General features: G+C 40.9%; 1 long non-coding RNA gene across 12 annotated transcripts in view; it reads right to left on the bottom strand.

Annotated features, from left to right (window-relative positions):
* LOC111934992 (uncharacterized) overlaps positions 1–17,314 on the bottom strand; it is a 109,502-nt gene that overhangs the window by 45,307 nt on the left and 46,881 nt on the right. For 4 of the 12 annotated variants that reach the window (XR_015274990.1, XR_015274994.1, XR_015274991.1 and 1 more), the window contains 2 exons: positions 10,757–10,833; positions 7,726–7,831 (listed from right to left, as the gene is read on the bottom strand). This is a non-coding gene — a long non-coding RNA (uncharacterized LOC111934992). Of the gene's footprint in view, positions 1–3,427; positions 4,678–5,181; positions 7,832–10,756; positions 10,834–14,546; positions 14,822–17,314 lie in introns of those variants that run through there. The other 8 variants (XR_015274993.1, XR_015274992.1, XR_015274999.1 and 5 more) reach the window with 5 other exon arrangements.

The raw sequence follows: 17,314 nt of genomic DNA, 5'->3' as shown, positions 1-17,314 counted from the left end.
AAAACAAAACAAAACAAAAACCAACCAAACAATTGGATAGCAATTTGTCAAGATTTTTTTAACTGTGAAATTGCACTGGAAAGCCTTAACAGCCAACTGATGAGCCAGTGGGGGAGAAAGAGACTGGGAGTGCTGGAGTTAGTCTGGAGTGCATTTGAAATGCAATGAGCTTTCTTACTGTCCCAAACAGCATCTAATATTTTGCTTTCTTCAAGGCCTGCCCTTCTCTGATGTAAAGAATCCTGTGATCCCATGCCACCAGGAGTCTAGGGAAAACAGCTTCACCTTACGTGCTGCAAAACTGTCACCAAAAGTAGTTTGGGAGCATTAAGTAGTAGGGAAACATTTTTTCCCCCCACCTTGTGCTTTTGGAAGTCTCCACAGGCTGGGAGGTATTTCTGTTTCAGGTTGTGACAGCAATGGCTGCATACATGCTACAGCTCTGACAGCAGATGTGAATAATGGAAAAGGGCTCTGAACACGAGAAGTCACTCTGAGTGCTTGCTGTACTTTCTTAATGTGTGTGACATTGACATAATATGCCCCAGGGCTTTCTGGATCGGATGGTGTTTGCCTGTTCCACGTGCTGGTTTTTATGAACAGCAATCAAGCTGTAAACATGTAGGCACTTGGAACACATGTAGGCAGCGTGTGTGGTGAGTGGCTTCCCGTGCTGTCCATGGGTGGGAAGCACAGAGCTGAGGTCAGGGCAGCAGAAACAACATTTTGCCATCAGAGGAGAGGACTCCTGCTCCCTGGCAGGGCTCATGGTGGGTGGTCTGGATGGTGGTGGTGCTACATCATGGTGTTGTCTGATTGTATGGCACACACAGCACCTGGGAACAGCTTTTGTGATGCACAGAAGCTCAACCAGATACATCTCACAGGAGCTGATGTGTGAGCTGGATGTGCTCCTCACCAATGTAAGAAATTAAAGCCTTCATTTCCAAGCACAGAGGCTGAGTAGCAGGGTCACAGCTCAGCAGATGGCCAGTCCAAGCCCCTCTTCCTCAGTCTGTGAGGCAGTGGCCCATCAATCAGATCCATGTTTCACAGAGCTGCATTAGTCAGTCAGCAGCACTGAGAATCCTGTTCCCCCCTCCCACATCCCCATCCTTCAGAAGGAAAAGTCTGTTTCTACAGGGACTGAAAGCAGGATTAATCCCTCTCTGATTTCCTCCTCTAACTCCTCCCTGACACCCCATTCCAGCTTTCATCCTATCTGGGCTATTTAGTCTAGAGCAGGGAAGACAGAGAGGAGACATGATAACAGTCGTCAATTATATAAATGGCTTATGCAAAGAGGAAGGCAATAAATTGTTATCCACATCCACAGGAAAAGCACAAAAAAAGTAATGGGTTTAAATGCAGCAAGGGAGACCTGAGTTCAGAGCTAGAATAACTTCCCTGCTGCAAGGGTCATTGGGCACTGGAGGGGATTGCCTGGGCAGGCTGGGGGATCTCCACGGCTGACAGAGTTAAAAAAACACTTCAGACAAACGGGTCAGGAGTGGTTTGTGTGGGGGTAGGTGAGGTGGCCTCTTGAGGTTCTTCCTGTTTTCTTCTATACCACGGTGGCAACTATTCCAGCCTCACTCCTTGGCAGGCAACCATGACAAAACTCCACTCCTGTGTTTTTTGGTGCAAGTTGGCAAACTTGTGGCAGCAACACAATTGGGTCAAGGAACTGATGAAGCCAGCAGACAGGATGATCTCTCAGCACACAACAGCCAGAGCTGTAAAGTCCTGCAGCACCCAGTTATTCTGCCTAACCCTAAATAATTAATTTTCTCATTAAGCAAGAGAAACTCAAGTTCCTAAGAGCTCATCAGCTCTGTGGAGGACAAGGGTTCACACTCACAAACACTGATTCCAAAGCAGCCACCCCACAAGTGAGACAAAGAGAGTTACTTTGCCCTGAGCAAGACTGCCAGATACCTTGGAGTGCGTTCATGTTGGCAACTGGTACAGCCTCACCCTGCACAGCCCTTGCTAAAAGGAGCATCCCTGGAGATGCTCTGCTCTGAAATGCACTTCTCACCAAATTGCACTAAAAATGGGATGGATCCTATGTTTACATAAGCATATCCTTAAGTGCATTGCTGGACTGGGGCCTTACCCAGCTATACTTCAGGCTCCTGCAGGTCAGTAGGGATGGATTACTTTCTCTGCATGACCTGGGCACTGAAAGACTACATGTGTCAGAATGGGGATATTTTACAGCATAAAATTTTTCTAGTTTTAGATATCCTAGGCAGAAAAGATGGCCAATAACAACAAAAGCAGAAGGCAGTCTCTCCTTCTAAAAGAAAGGTGTGAGTGAACCCTAACAGATGTAATTTGTATCATTACTGCTGATGAATTTAGCAACCTTTAGCAAGGAGACATGATCAATAGCTACTTGAGAAGATACAGCTGCAGATATCCAAATGGAGATGAACAAGGAAGAGAGGTGTAAAGGCAATAGCTGAAAATTTAAACCAGATGAAAGTTGTAAGGTAGGTTATTGACCTTGAAAGAACCAGGTAAGTAAAAAAAGTAGAGAAGGGCAACAATGATTTATGCACTTAGCCTGCACAAATATTAGAATGGCTTATTCAAGAGTGTAGTAAATTATGAACAAAGTAGAGCTTTATTAGATTAATGACAGAGGAGTTCATATAGAAAGGCTGGCATCTTTGGAAAGTGGGTAAGAGAAATTAATTTTAACTCCCTTGTTTCCAGGTTTGAACACTCCCTTTTCTGCCATGCAGGTATCTGTCTTACACTTGGTAATTACATATCTGTTTCCAGATCCTTTGTGACAACAGTAAAACTCAATGTATGGAAAGCAACTGGACACCAGGAAGGGGCACCCATGCAGACAGGGGTGGTAAGTGCTAAAAGCCTTAACAAAGATGATAAAAGCTAAAAGCAGTTCAACAAGAACCTGTTTTTAACACTGCAGAAAGAGGTGGGAGTTTTGGAATTGACCAAGAGGCTCTCAGATTTTTATCACAATTACTGTGGTGATGTCCAGAATCCCTAGACTTGGATCACACATGCTGATGTCCCTAAAAAAGACAAAAGATGATTACCACCTCCCACAGGTTTTTAATCAAAGTAGGTTAAAGTTTGGTACAGAGGCAAGGGACCACATCATGAAGTGGTTCATGTGTGGTTGTGCAGAAAGTTGGGCCAGTACCTCCATATTCCATTTCCCATCCAAATGCCTAATCTAGACTAAAGGAAAGAACATTTCTGTCTGCAAGAGCAAACTTTTTAAACTGGCTTAAAGGATTCTTTTTAGAACCCCCCCTACCCCCAGAAAACCAAACCCCCCCCAAAAAAAACAAAACAAAAAACCCCACCACAATAACAATAAAAAACCCAAAACAAATCAACAAACAAACCCCCAAAGCAAACAAAAAAAAAAAAGAGAAAAAAATCCACTCGAAACAGTTTTTAATGTATGTAGTTTGGTTTGCATAATATGTGTGTTAATCCTAACCTGTTTATACCAGTGGAAGGGACAAATCAGTCATCACAGCACTCGTAATTGAACATGGAAATATATCTGTAATCATATCAAGTCCCAGCAGTGACTAACAACTTCTTGGACCATTGCCATCAACAAAAGAACGAATTCCACGGAGAAAATGTTCAGAGGCACAGTTTGCACCACTTAATCAGGGCATGGTCAACTGCATTACTGGGACACACCAGCCTGCTAATCATTAAGGTTTGTGGCTGCCTTTTGCTGCAGAAGGAGTTGGTGGCTGTGCTCTCCTCCATCCCAGAGAATGCACTTGATGAGATCAGTGGTTGAATTCTTACCTCCATCCTCAGGGTCAGGCCTAAGGGGCTGGCACAGTGCTGCTCATTATTCACCACTTGCCATGTACAGGTGACCTGAAAACCTGACCCACAGCCCAGTAAGTCCCCTTTGGCTTTCTCTGTGTTCCAAATCAAGCCTCAAGAGAACAATTAGAATGAATGAGCTCAAATAAAAATGACTTTTTGGGAGTGTATTTATGATCAGTTTTGCATGCTGCCCTTTGCTCCCTTGCAAAACCCCTGGCTCAGGTGTAATGCAGCTGAAGAAAGTTCTAGGTAGGAGAGGATTGCATGTTAATAGGCATGCACAAACAATCTTCTTAGAGGGGAAAAAAATAACAATGGCTGAGAAATAAAAACTATTCAACAGCATCATCACCCACAGAGAATAAATTTCCCAGGTAGGATAGTGCAGGTACAGCTATTATGGAAACATGAATCTTCAACTAACTTACATTATTATATTTTCCCTTCCTTGTAAGGTTTGTTAAAAAAGTAGGCTATGCTAATAAACCTCCCTGATTTGTCTCCCTTGAAGTTTTGTATGAGCAAAGTAACTCATTGTATTTGAACTTCATAATTCACTTGTAATGATTTTTAGTTATATTCTCTTCAACCCTCAGTGGACAGCTAATGAATTTAAGAAAATGTATAGTCTCCTTGAATTACCTACTGTAGTTTCTCACCATCATTAGCTTGAGCTTAGTTTGCAGCTACACTCTAAAAATCATCATTTAAACTTATCTCAAAGCAGGTGTAATCTGGACAGAGGTTTCCCCCGTGATTTCCTACTTCTGTGTTGGTCAAGATCTCATCTCGTGCCATTCAAGGCTGGAGGATGAAGTATTTGTGTTCCCCCATCTGCAAGAATCAAGGGATAAATATGTATTTATTGGTCCACAATAGCTGCTATCCTGTGATGAGATAATTAGGTATCTGCAGGGAGGGTTATCCCATGGGGCTTGGGGTGTACAATTTGAATTAGGCTGGAAAGGCAAGGGCCAGGATGGAGCCTGCTGCTTCTGCACAAACGCTCCTTTGCCCCAAGAAAGTGCCAAAAGGAGGCCCAAGGAAAAGAACAGCTCCCTTCACTCCATCCTGTCTCCCTGCACCTTCACAAGCAGTGGGAAGCAGTGGCTGCCCAGCTTCACCCCCACACCTGCAAACCTTCCATGGCCTCATTTCCTCCCTCCTCCACATCCTCCCACAGAAATGGGTTTATTTGTTAAACAGAGACTGGCTTCTTTTGGTGAAGTATTTTAAGATGGTCTGTGTGTGTATATGAAAATGGGAGACTTATTTTCCTAAAGAATCTGCATTTTCTAAAGGTTACAGGAAACTATTTTTAAAGGAAATTCATAACTATTTTTGAAAATTTATTTTACACTAATGGTCTCTTCCTTGCAGGGAAGTCTCCTTCACATTTCTCCATGAGACATTCAACATGTGCACTCATTTTCTGTTTAAAATAAGGAAAAGATCCAAACCCCATAGATATTAATAGAAATAAAGCTTTTTGTCCTGATGCTGCAGAAAGCTTTCACAACAGTGAAATGCAGAGTTAAAAAACACCAATATGAAAAAAAGTCTTTGGAATCCATCACAGTGAAATACACTAGTCAATACCACCTTAACACAAGACATTAAAAACACCACAGTAACACCTGCCTGTGAAATACTTGATTCTTATGAAGTTGTTCCTTGAGAAAATGGTCCCATAGAACTTTTTAACTCTACTTAATCAGCACAAAACAAATCAAAGAAGATGACTCTCATTTCCTTTTCTAAATGAAAAATGTCCATTTCATAAGGGAAAGGTCAGCTGTTAGGCAGAGTGTTGGTGCACTTTAGGGAACCTGAAAACTGCACCTGGACTTCCTCACATCCTAAATATTTCCCTCCTTCAGTTTGGCTGAGAATTGCTGTTTAAAACAGCAGTTTTCTTCTTCCTGGTCCCTTCATTATTCTGATGGTTGTGTCTTTGTTAGAATTTACTCTTCGTGTAATATTTTCTGGATAAAATACAATAAATTCTGTTTTATGTCCTAATACCAGCTAGACAGCTATAGAAGTGTTAAATAGCTACAGTGACATGTCTAATAAATAGCCATCTAACCACATTATAAATAACCTCAAATTCAGCCTAATAAATATTGCAATAAATCTGTGTTTGCCAGTACATCTGTATAAATATCAGTAATAAGACAGACCAGAAAGGCTAACCATCCTAAAGAGCTTTGATTTTGGAAAAAGGCAATACTTCATTCTTCTTAGAGGAGAAAAAAAACAACAACCCAAACAAAAAAAGAAAAAAAAATTGTTTAGCAAACAATATAGTGTTGGGAAAGGAAGAGATTGTTCAACAACCTGCAATTTATTTAGATGGCAAAAACTGAGACATGCAAAGTAGGGCATGTCTAGCTGAACATCAGTGGCAGTTGCACAACATTTGCATGCATTAAAAAGCAATAACTTTGCAGTTATTACCTAACTCCTACTGCCAATACAATTACCAGCAGCTGGAAACATCTACTGAACAAGACACACAGGTCTTTTTCTTCCAGATTGCAATCCTGTTCCGACTGCCAAAAGTTTTGAAAAATATTCCAAGTATTTGGCTGACTCTTTAGTAGCCTCATCAGCATTTTTTCACCTACCACCCACATTTTGCCATCCTCTGGATGACAGAAGGCAGGAGCATCTCAGCTGGAAGAGGCTGGTGTGGCCCTGGAAGGAAAGGAGAGGTCTGTCCCCACCTCCCACACCCTGGTGTGTGCATCACCAAGCCTTACCTAGAGCCACTGACACCCTGTGACACCAGACAGGGCTTGGGCTCCTCATCTCTGCTCCACCTCCTAGAAAAACAGTCTAGCATTTCCACTGCTCAGACTTGGATATCTTTAAGGTTCCTTCCTGGCTTTGCTTTGTCATTAACCAAAAAAACCATTCACTCATGTCAGCAGTGATGACAATACCTGCCACAGTTCTGTGTTTATTTCAGTCTATTTAGTTTTGTTTATTCCGGTGTGTTTAGGTTTTATTTCTATTTATAAGCTCAGAAAAAAAAAAAAAAATCACTCAGGGCAAGCTTTTAATATGATTGTTCATTCTTCATTCCCTATTTATATCCTTCTGGAGCTCTGTGATCAGAAGATAGTACTACCAGCTGCCCCTGGTGTAAGTTTGCTCATAACAAAAAAAATCAAGTTACACAATAGCTCTACCGTTACACAAAGGATGTGCAAAAACATCTGCATAATCTAATATTTTCCACAGGGTCAGACTAATGGGTCATGTACTCTGCATTTGTTTCTAAAGGCTCAGTTTTGGAAAGGGCTGTGGAAGCACACAAATTATGAGAAAAAGAGAGTACTTCTGTATTCAGCTTCAGTGATCAGTGGTAGCATCCCAGGGAAGTGGTCACAGCCCCAAGCCTGGCAGAGTTCAGGAAGTGTTTGGACAATTCTGTCAGGCACTCTGAGAGCACTCTGGTGTGTCTCTTGGGATGTCCAGTGCAGGGTAAGAGCTGGACTCGGTGATCCTTGTGTATTCCTTCCAAATCAGCATACTCTGTGATGTGCATTGAAGGTATGAAAGGTTTTCCACGGAAATCTACATTTTTGGCAAAGAACTGCAGATGTGAAAACAGCAATTTACTGTGAGTCTATGAGCCATGTCAGGAACCCATCATACATGCCTACACCCAAGCATGGTTAGCTTGTCTTCTGCTCCTGGGGACCCACAGAAAGCCTGGAGCTCCTGTACTGACTGGCAGGATTTCCCAGGAGCTGATGCAGCAAGAGACCAAACTCTGCTCTCAGAGGTGATCACTCTTTCCATTCCATCCATGGTCGTCCTAAGATTGCCCCACTCTTTCCCACCTGTATCTGTGGGGTCTGTATCTCCCACCTCCATAGATGTCTCAGCATGGAAGGAACAGCCTGGAACCTCCTCAGATTCTGTGTGGTGCCATCAAAATCCACTCCATCTTCTCCAGTGAGGACTGCTCTTCTGCCTGAGGAGAAACATGGCAAATGCAGAGCTGCTGATCACATAGCATGGTTCTCTCCAGGTGGGATCTCAGCTCTTGATTTTATAAATAACTAAATACAGCACAGACCATACTGACAGAGTGTCCTGCTCTATTCATGAGACAGAAAGGCTCTCAGAAGAGCACAGGACAGGCACATCGAAGCAGAAATGTGTGTGGGTACAGAAGGCCCATTTTCCCTCAACTGCTTTAAATCACAGTCTCATTACAGGCAGAGGGTAGATGGAGGGAAGAATGAGCCTCAATTAATAGGTCAAGGGTTGGAACATATCTAATTATAAACCCATTTACCCCTAGCCTAAACATCCTAATCTTAGCCCCAAAATATACAAGTCTGCATGGAGCGACACAAAGCAGGGATCCCCCATGCAGGGACTTGCCAGCCCCTGTGGCTCTTTTGGTTATCACAGCTTATTTTTTGGAGATTGAGACTCCAGAGGCTGTGGAGCAGCAAGGCACCATGAAGAGTACAGTGATTTGTGACTTCAAGGATGAGGGGCACCTTTTCAACGATACCACTCTGTCTGTCTCCACATGATGTACTGCAAAGGTTAATTTGTTTTGAAATCCCCATTTTCAATTTGCATCACTGATCCACCTAGCAATTATAAATGTTAATCTATTCTTCAGTAGCCTTAAATTCAGAGATTGAGACTGTTAAACTAAAAAAAAAGTCCATCCCTTGCTCTGATTTATTAAAATTTGAGTGATATAGAGAACCCGCTGAGTCAGAGCACTGATAGGTGCATGCTTTCAAAGCATGTCCTTAATTAATTTTAAAGCAGGATGGACCAATTTATATCACCTTGATTTAAATCAGTTTTGTTAATTGTGATTTAAATCACAATTTAAATAATTTAATTTGCCTTGCAGTTGTGCTTTCTAGCAGATATTCATGACAAAGGGTTATTCCCAGAGACTGACAACAAATAAAAATGCTTCATTACAAAGAAAGGTAGCTCTGAGCTGGTGTTTAGTATTTGTTTTTGTTAACTAAGAGAATACACGAATATCACACGTCACTATATATCTAAGCATTTATTTTGGGATTGGATTTTTATGTTTGATTTATGAGAAAACAGGACATGGGGTTTTTAGTCACCTGATTCAGTTTTTAATGTGTGCTTTGTGTCATGCTGCTTCTGAACAAAAGTATCCAGAAGAACATAATTGTTTAAATGGAACTACATTGTGTCCTGCATATTATAGGAAATATTATCAAAATATTCCTTGCATTTCAAGGCAGCTGGTGTACTAAACAGTGCAAATATCAACAGCAATAAATCAGCTGAGCTATTTTTTCCTTGCTTCCCTGCTCTTCAAGATTAGAATTAGTTTATCTCAGATCTTCCCTTCCCCCCACCCACCTTTTACTCATAAAATGGGAAAAAGATAAGCAAATTTTCCTGTTCTTTCAACTACCACTTTTTTTCCTAACTTGGAATACTCTAGTCATTAAGTGATGTAAAGCATATAAAACAAAAAGAAACAAATGTTCTTTTTGCACCTGCAAAAAACGACTGCAGCTGTCACAAGCTAGTTTATTACTCAAGAAATTCAATTCCAGGTGTCTAGTTAGTAATTTCTCCCCTTTAGTGATTTGACATTCTTCAAAATTTTGGCAATGAATATATACTCAGTTGTTATTTTTATGAAAGAAGATATTAATAAGAAAATACAATTTTATTTTAGGCATTCATAACAAACTTAGGTTGTCATCATTCCAGGATGCATGACTTCAAGTGTTATTTTCAGAAGGCAAAAATATTAATTAAAAAATTCAAAGATGAATGAATGTGTGTTGTAAAATCACACACAGATTTCTTGGCACTAAGGAACCACAGAAAAAAGGACAAGAATGTGACTGGACTAATTGCCATCTATTTTAAAAGGAAACACTATAAAAACACAGTAGATTTTTATTTTCTAGAGGATTTTTCTCCTGCTCTCAACTAAGTACAATTTTTACCGCTTGTACCTGGACAGAGATTCTTCATTTCCCCACAAGGAAAATGCTGGGCAATGAACTCTCCCCACACCATAATTTCTCACACAACATGACAGAAAAGGCACAGCTCTAAAATCAGGGTGTCATTTCTTAATCCAAATACTTATTCTCAATTCTATCTAAACCTCTACCTGACTAGAAATTAGTTAACTGAGTTCATATGGCTAAGCGAGCTTTCCTACTCAATTACTTGATGCAAGTTTAGAGCACAGTTTCTTAGGCAATGACTTGTTTCAGTGGACTCAATCTAAAGGCTGGACACTGTTATTTTGGCAGTATTTTCCATATGAATCCCATTCCCATCCCCATCAGCAGGGCAGGGCATCAACTCTGACTCCTCAGGCAGGCTGGCAGGACTGGGGTCTGCAAACTTCCAGCTCTGGGCAGCAGCACCAGAGCACTCACAATGCCTTTTGGTAATAATTTTACCTCAGACTGTTCTTGCTATTTGGCACAAGGAAATCATGTTCTGTGGGCCAAAAAATCTGTGGTGCTACAGAGATCACATAAGAGATGTCCAGACTGCAGTCTGCAATGGGGGTTTACATTAAGTCCTTCATAGCATAGTCAGCCCCTAGAACATGCAGCCTTATATCCATTTTCAATCAGTTTTCTGAAATATGAGACATTTGTTTTAATTTCTGCATGAGGTGCTGAAGATGCCACCTGGTGCTTAGTTACTGGTGCTAACTAATACCAGGGAGAATTCTGTGTTGGTTGGTGCTTAGGTTCTAGAAAAGAATGAAATTCCTCAGTATGGTAAAAATTTGGAAGTAAATTAAGCAAGCAAGCAAGTCAGCTTTTCACCAGTTCTGAGTGTGCAGCATAGGAATGTGCTTACCCAAAATGTGTGGGAGCAATGGGAATAGGCAGGCACTCACCTGGGAGGGAGCAGGACAAAACACCCAGCTGACTTTTCCATAAGGCCTTGCAGAGAATTTCCCAATCAAATGAAAACCTGAGTAAAAAAAAAAAAAAAAATCAAATGAAAATGTGGTAAGTAAACAAAAATTTTACAAAAGGGTAAAAGTGTTACTGTGGAATAAGATTTTTTGCTTACTCTAAAATTCAGAGGAGGCACAGACTAAAAAAGAAGTGCCAAAAGCAGTAACTGAAGAGCTGTCACTGTGCTGCAGTTAAGGACACACACCCACAAGTTCCCCCTAGCAACATCTCCTTTTCTGCTGAAAAACACCATAATTCACAATTCCTCTGTGCAAGTGCCAGCCTACCCAGAACTGACAACTCAAACGTGCAAAACACAAAAAAGGGATCAGTAAATACTTCAGTCCTGTATTTGGAGAGCTCCACTATGCATTCAAGACCAATTAAATACTTTGAAAACTCAGTGAGTACCTGCAAGAGTTATGTCTGCTAAGCCCATCAAGTCTGCAAAACTTGCACAGAAGAATCACAGAGGAATGTTTCAAGGGAAAGCTCAACACATAGATGTAATTTTATGCTTTGGAACACATAGGAAATTCCAGAAATCATTGAATGAAATCTGAATGTCTTGCTGAAAGATGTGCATTAAGCAAATATAAACCATGGAAAAAGTAGTGCCTTGGAAGAAATAAACAAATGATATATAGCATCAGACTAAACAAGCTAGTGGAAGGCCAAGATAGAACAGCTATCTCTGAAATCACTAAGAAGTAATCATAAAGAAACACTTGAAATAATAAATAAAATAGAAGAAACAGTTATTTTCCCCTACCACTCATGTCTGAAGCAGAGCAGAGCAGCCTAGAGCTGGATGTTTAATTTTCCTTTAACCTCTTCATGCTGACAGTAAAAGATGCTATACTGTGTCCACTGTACCTGGTCATCAAGAAATTGCCTCTGTACAAGGATTCCTCACGTGCACAGAGCTGAGGGAATTAGGCTGCTCCTCCCAAACTGCACTGGATAAGACAGACAGGGGTGTCTGAGGAACCACCACACTCCTGCCCCTGATAGTGAGGTGATCCCCAATTTTGGAACAAGCCTGGCACGCACCAAAACTGCCAATTCTCAAATGACACTGAATATGGTGCATTCCATCCTAACCTGATCCAAATTTCAGGTTGGCTTTCCTGACACCAGCAGCTCATCAAGACATCTGTGCTAGCCAGATATTTCACCTCCTGTGTGAGGAAGGAAAACTAAACAAAGTAAAACTAGCTGACATCAGGAAAATTGAGAAGCTGTAACTCATACAGAATTGGCCCAGAAATAATCAGATTCCTCACTCCTTTATTTGTTCCTGGACCAGATCCATTCTGTCCAGATAAACTCCTCCTCAGTGCACTGCACAGCTCTGGTGTAATGAAGTGATGGGTCATGCTGGCGCTATCGCATCCAGGATTTATGAGGAGACATTATCACCTCAAATAGGGAATTGGAGGGGGCAGAGAGATCGTGGCTCTGCAAACAAGTCTTTAAGGCATGTTTGGGTGGGTGGGATGCAATCAATCAGATTAAGGTGCTGTGCATGGATCTGTCTCCAATGACCTCAGAGAATTCCAGCGTACATTGGTACAGGATCTGTTGGTTAGGAATTCATTAACCGTGCACATCTACTAGCAAAAGCAGGCACACCTCCTACAGGTAATTCAGCATATTTCCTCTCCTGTCCCGAGAGTAAAATGTCCAGTGCTGATACCGAAGCTGCCCTCCCTGCTGGTCCCCTTTTGTCTCTGTTTGGCATGTTACTTGCATTCTCCATTCAGCAGCAGCTGTGCAAAGCTGGTCAAACACTCCAAGTTGTTTGGCAAAGTTTTCCTAAGGCTTTTCATCTCCCTGTTTTCCCATGAGGTACCCAAACACAAGTCATCTCTGCTGGCTTTTGGAGCACATTAATTCTGAGCACAGCATCACAACTGGCAGGTAATCAGTTAGCTGGAGGTTAAAGTGCAGCATTTTTCCCTAACAAGTGCAACAAAAAGGTGGGAAAGATATTTCTGATTTAGAACATTTTTATTTAGGTAATATATTTCCTAGAGGCACACCTTTAAAGCCAGCCCATGGGCAATTTCACTAGATGCAATCTGAAAAGCCTCTGGAGGTGGAGGAAAGCTAATCAAAGCAGAATGTCTGATTTATCACTTCAGAAATGCAAGGTGGGGGCATAAAAAACTGCAGCCTCAAGGCTTTGGGCCCTGAAGCACTGCACCACCCTGGATCCATGATGACAGAAAGAGGAATCCTCCAGCTAACATCACTCACACTTAGACTCAGGGAGATGTTACTGTGAGGGCACAAGGAGGAAACAGAGCAAAAGAGCAAGGGGAGGAATGCAGGGGCTCTGGAGCACTCAGTTGGCAGCATGACACAGGAAAAGGGGTTTGGGGGTCTGACCACACACAGCTTTTGTCACAGTCCCAGTGAAGAGGGAAATAGATCATATCTGCCACATCTTGTAGCCCTGATCTATAGCCAGCTAATTGGGAACAGGAGTTTTATGTAAAGATGAACTCGGTGGAATCTTTTAACATGAATATCTCTCAAATAATTTATTTGATTTTGAGCTATCTCCTAGGAAACAGTCCATTTGTGTCAGCATTAAGGAGTAGGATGCCATGCATAGTTAGGAATGCCTGTTAACCTCCACCCCTGAAATGCTCATCCCTACAAGACAGGAGGAGAAAAGGCGGAACAGGACTCAGTCTCAAGGGACCATCAGTGGGAGCCTGGCTCCTATTTGTGCTTCAAGAGTTCTCACACCAAATTTATGCCCAAATTCTGTCATGAGGTGTCAGGGCAAGTGGGTGCACAGGTAGCTGAGTGAGGTCAGGAATTAATTTGACACATTATGGCTCCAAATTCCACAATGATTTGTGGATGTGAAAAACTTTCCTACTCTAATCAACAGGAATATTCATGTGCATGAAATTGGATGGGTAAGATCAGGATTAGTTTCCAGAGAAACAAAACAAAGGCTGTTATTTATCATAGATATGCTGTTGTTTTTAGAGGGGAAAAAAAAAGAAGAAAAATTTGAATTATAGCCATTTGATGGGTAGCATTGCAGTAGACAGGTTAGTCCTTGTAATCTTCTGGCACCATCAGCAGAGGACTAAATCAAATATGTTTTTACTCACCTTATGTATCTATTAATGCAATCCATTGCAATGGTTATACAATATTTATGTTTGTGTGAATTACTGCATATTTAATTCTCTTTTGAAAACTAGGATAGTTGAAATAGTACAGGATTGCTTTTTATCTGATGGAGCTTTAATCTTTTGCTTATCATGTTTTCACCTGAACTGTTGTTCTAAAAATTAAATAAATGAGGTTTTGGTGAGAAGAAATAGCACTCACCACACTGAGTAACATTTTTAACATACTCATAACTCATGCTCATACTGTAGTCAAAGTAGTCAAATTCCACTCTTTAGAAAGTAAAGATAACCACTTGGAGAAGTCAGGAAAGACTTTCTTCTCTACTTATAAGAATAAACATAGTCTGTAGCCTTTCTCAGTTAGTCGTATCCATCATGGCACTCTCAATTTGGTACAAAGTATTTCAGAGAAAATAGATCAGATTTCTCTAAATCAGAATATGCCTGCTGCTGCACCCTAGAACTGAGATTGCAACTCAGCATCTTGTTCCACTCTGCAGTGAAGAACCCTCTGAAGGTTAGATTGGAGGACAAAATCTGCAAACAGACTTTGAGGGAAAATTACCTGCCACTTTTTAGGTGCCCACCATTTCTAGGGTGCAGGTGAATGGTTTGCAGCTTCTGTGACTAAAAAGCTTTGTTCCTCAACCTTGCTCCCAAAGAAATCTTGTTGCATGTATGTGGTTTGGTCCTGGGTCCAGGAAGAAAAGAGAGACATCAAGAAAGTCCAGGAAGACATCAGCATGATTCACAATTCAGTTTTCAGAATCAGTGGATATTTTTCTTTGCTTATTCCATATAGGAGCAGTCAAATGGAGAACTTAGAATGACCTTAAAAAACTGAAAAGAGAAGCAGGAGATAACTCTTAATGCTGCTGTGCCATAATCCATGCTACCCCGAACTGTTCTCCAAGGCAAGAAACAGAAAAACCCTATCAAGGAAACAGTGCCATAAAACAGAAAAACAAAGTATAAACAGAAAAATAAAACCAGACGCCAATGTGTACCCAAAGGAACTATTAAAAGCAAAATGCTTGTCAGTATAGGATGCTCCACTGCACACATCTGGTGTGCTCAGCAATACAGAACATTTCTTTAATTGCTACACCTGAGACCAAGAGCAAGAAATAACTCTAGACACTGATCTCAATGTATTTGGAGACAGGTAGAGATGAGTAGCAGCATGAGGATTTCATTGACGATAATCAAGCAGTTATGCATTACTGCACTGAACAGACACGCTCAGGATAGACCTATGCCTCTATAATTTGATGTCTGTTTTTTAAATCCTTCTGGTGCCAGACATTGCAGAGATAACTGTGATAAGCCTCCCCTGTGGTGTATATCATCCAGTACTTTTTGCACCATCCAAGATGTCAGTACAGCAGTATCCAGTGGAAAAGGCAATGGACGAGATGTCAGAGCAGCTGGACTGACTCCAGTCTGTTGCTTCTCATGGGTTGTCACGAGTCACTGAACTTTTCTGTTCCTGTTTTATTTACTCAGACTCTAAGTTCTGGCTACATGTTTAGACAGCACCTTGTATGATGGATCCCCGTTTTCTCTCAGGCCCTCAGAAATGTGTAAGTCAGCATTATTCACATTTCGTGACTTAGACTTTTCCTCACAACAAACAGTGAAGCCTGTGTGTTTATCGAGAGGAAAGGATTCAAAGACAGGCACAGCACATGAAAGAACATAACTAACACTTGCTCTGAGAAGCTGTTTGGTGTTTCTAAACTGGAAAATGAAATTGCTCAACAAGCCCTCTTGCTCAGGACTTCACCTCTCAATAGGATGGTGAGAGGTTCCTCGCCATTTTTGTAAGTGGTGTGAGACCATGCAAAGGGTGGGTTAAATACTGATGTTAAAATGTTCACACCCTTATTAGAAATAGTATGTTTTGCTCTGAATCCAAACTGAATATTCTAAAATTGCTTTTAATAATTTCTTTCAGAGTACCATCAAGGATTTCCTTTTCTTGCCTCAATTTGCTATAGCTTGTCCTTTGTGAACAGTGGCACATCATTGCCAGCTGTCATTATTACCTATGCATTTCTCAACTGGATTTCCTGTAGACCTGGTGACCCAGTACTCCATTTACCCAAAATATTCAGTTCTCAGCCCTGCCATTTCCCAGATCAGGAATGACATAATCATGAACTACATTAACTACCTCAGAGCATTCTCATCATTCACAAAATGAAATTTTAGTCATTTGTTGCCTTACAGCACACTTGAGGTCAGTCAAACATATTAGTTCAGGTGGGTACCCAGGTGTATATTATACATGATTATACAATTATAATCACGTCCTTAGGACTGACCAATGCTAAATACAGGATACAGATGTGTCATTAAAAGAGTAACTGTGTTTTAGCAAATCCGAGTCTTTTCAAATAGTGTCTTTTCCATACAATTTGCCCTGCCTTGACACAATTCATTTAAAAGAAGAAATAATTGAATTAAAAGTTATATGGAATGTGTTTTTTTAACACAACAGAATATTGCCCAAGTATGGTGGCCCATTGCTCCAGTGAATAGCAGTGCAGCTGAGGACAGGACTGTGGGAAGAGCTCAACAACCAAAGCCATCAGTCCTGCCTGTCGTGATCAGACTGCAATTTCTGCTGAGTGTTGGGATCAGTTTCCTGATTTCATCTTTTATAGAGCACAAGCAGAACACAATATCAACAGCTCCTTTCCTGAAGACCACTGGCTCTTTTTATCTGCATCCTCTATGGACAATGTCAAAAGATGTTACCTCAAAATTGTTAAATTAAGATCAAGCCTGAGGCTTGCTGATCCCTCTTCCTTTTGATGCTCAGGGGAGCTGGATATATATTGAATGTCTGATTTGGTTTGTAGAGAATGTAATGTTTTTTTAACCAAGCTGGAATTTTGACCCAGAAATGAAAACCAAAACACATTAATTATCTTGCAATGTGCTCTAATGCTAAATCAGAATAGATGATGTTCAAACTGTAAAAAAAAACCAAACTAAACTGAAACAAGAATACTCACAACACTCAAAATCCCAACTATATTGGTCCTGAAAGACTTTCTTATGATAGTTGTTACACACCAATATATTTCCATAGGTACATATAGAACATACATTTACTATGCCATTAAGAGTTAATAAGGAATGCACGTACACTGACGTATTTCCTTTTTTTCCCCATCTTTAAGAAACTCCTGAGTCATTGAACTTCCAGATCACATTTATCTTTCTCTTTCATGAAAGATTCCCCTATACAAAGATTTGTGACTAGTTCAATGACAGGAAAATTTTTTTTTCCTGTTTAGAAATATCTCAAACGTGAATTTCAGG

This window comes from Cyanistes caeruleus, chromosome 11, assembly GCF_971803275.1.
Source record: "Cyanistes caeruleus chromosome 11, bCyaCae1.hap1.1, whole genome shotgun sequence".
NCBI lineage: Eukaryota > Metazoa > Chordata > Aves > Passeriformes > Paridae > Cyanistes > Cyanistes caeruleus.
Note: the sequence above shows the minus strand (reverse complement) of the source record. Positions and strands in the feature narration are given on the sequence as shown.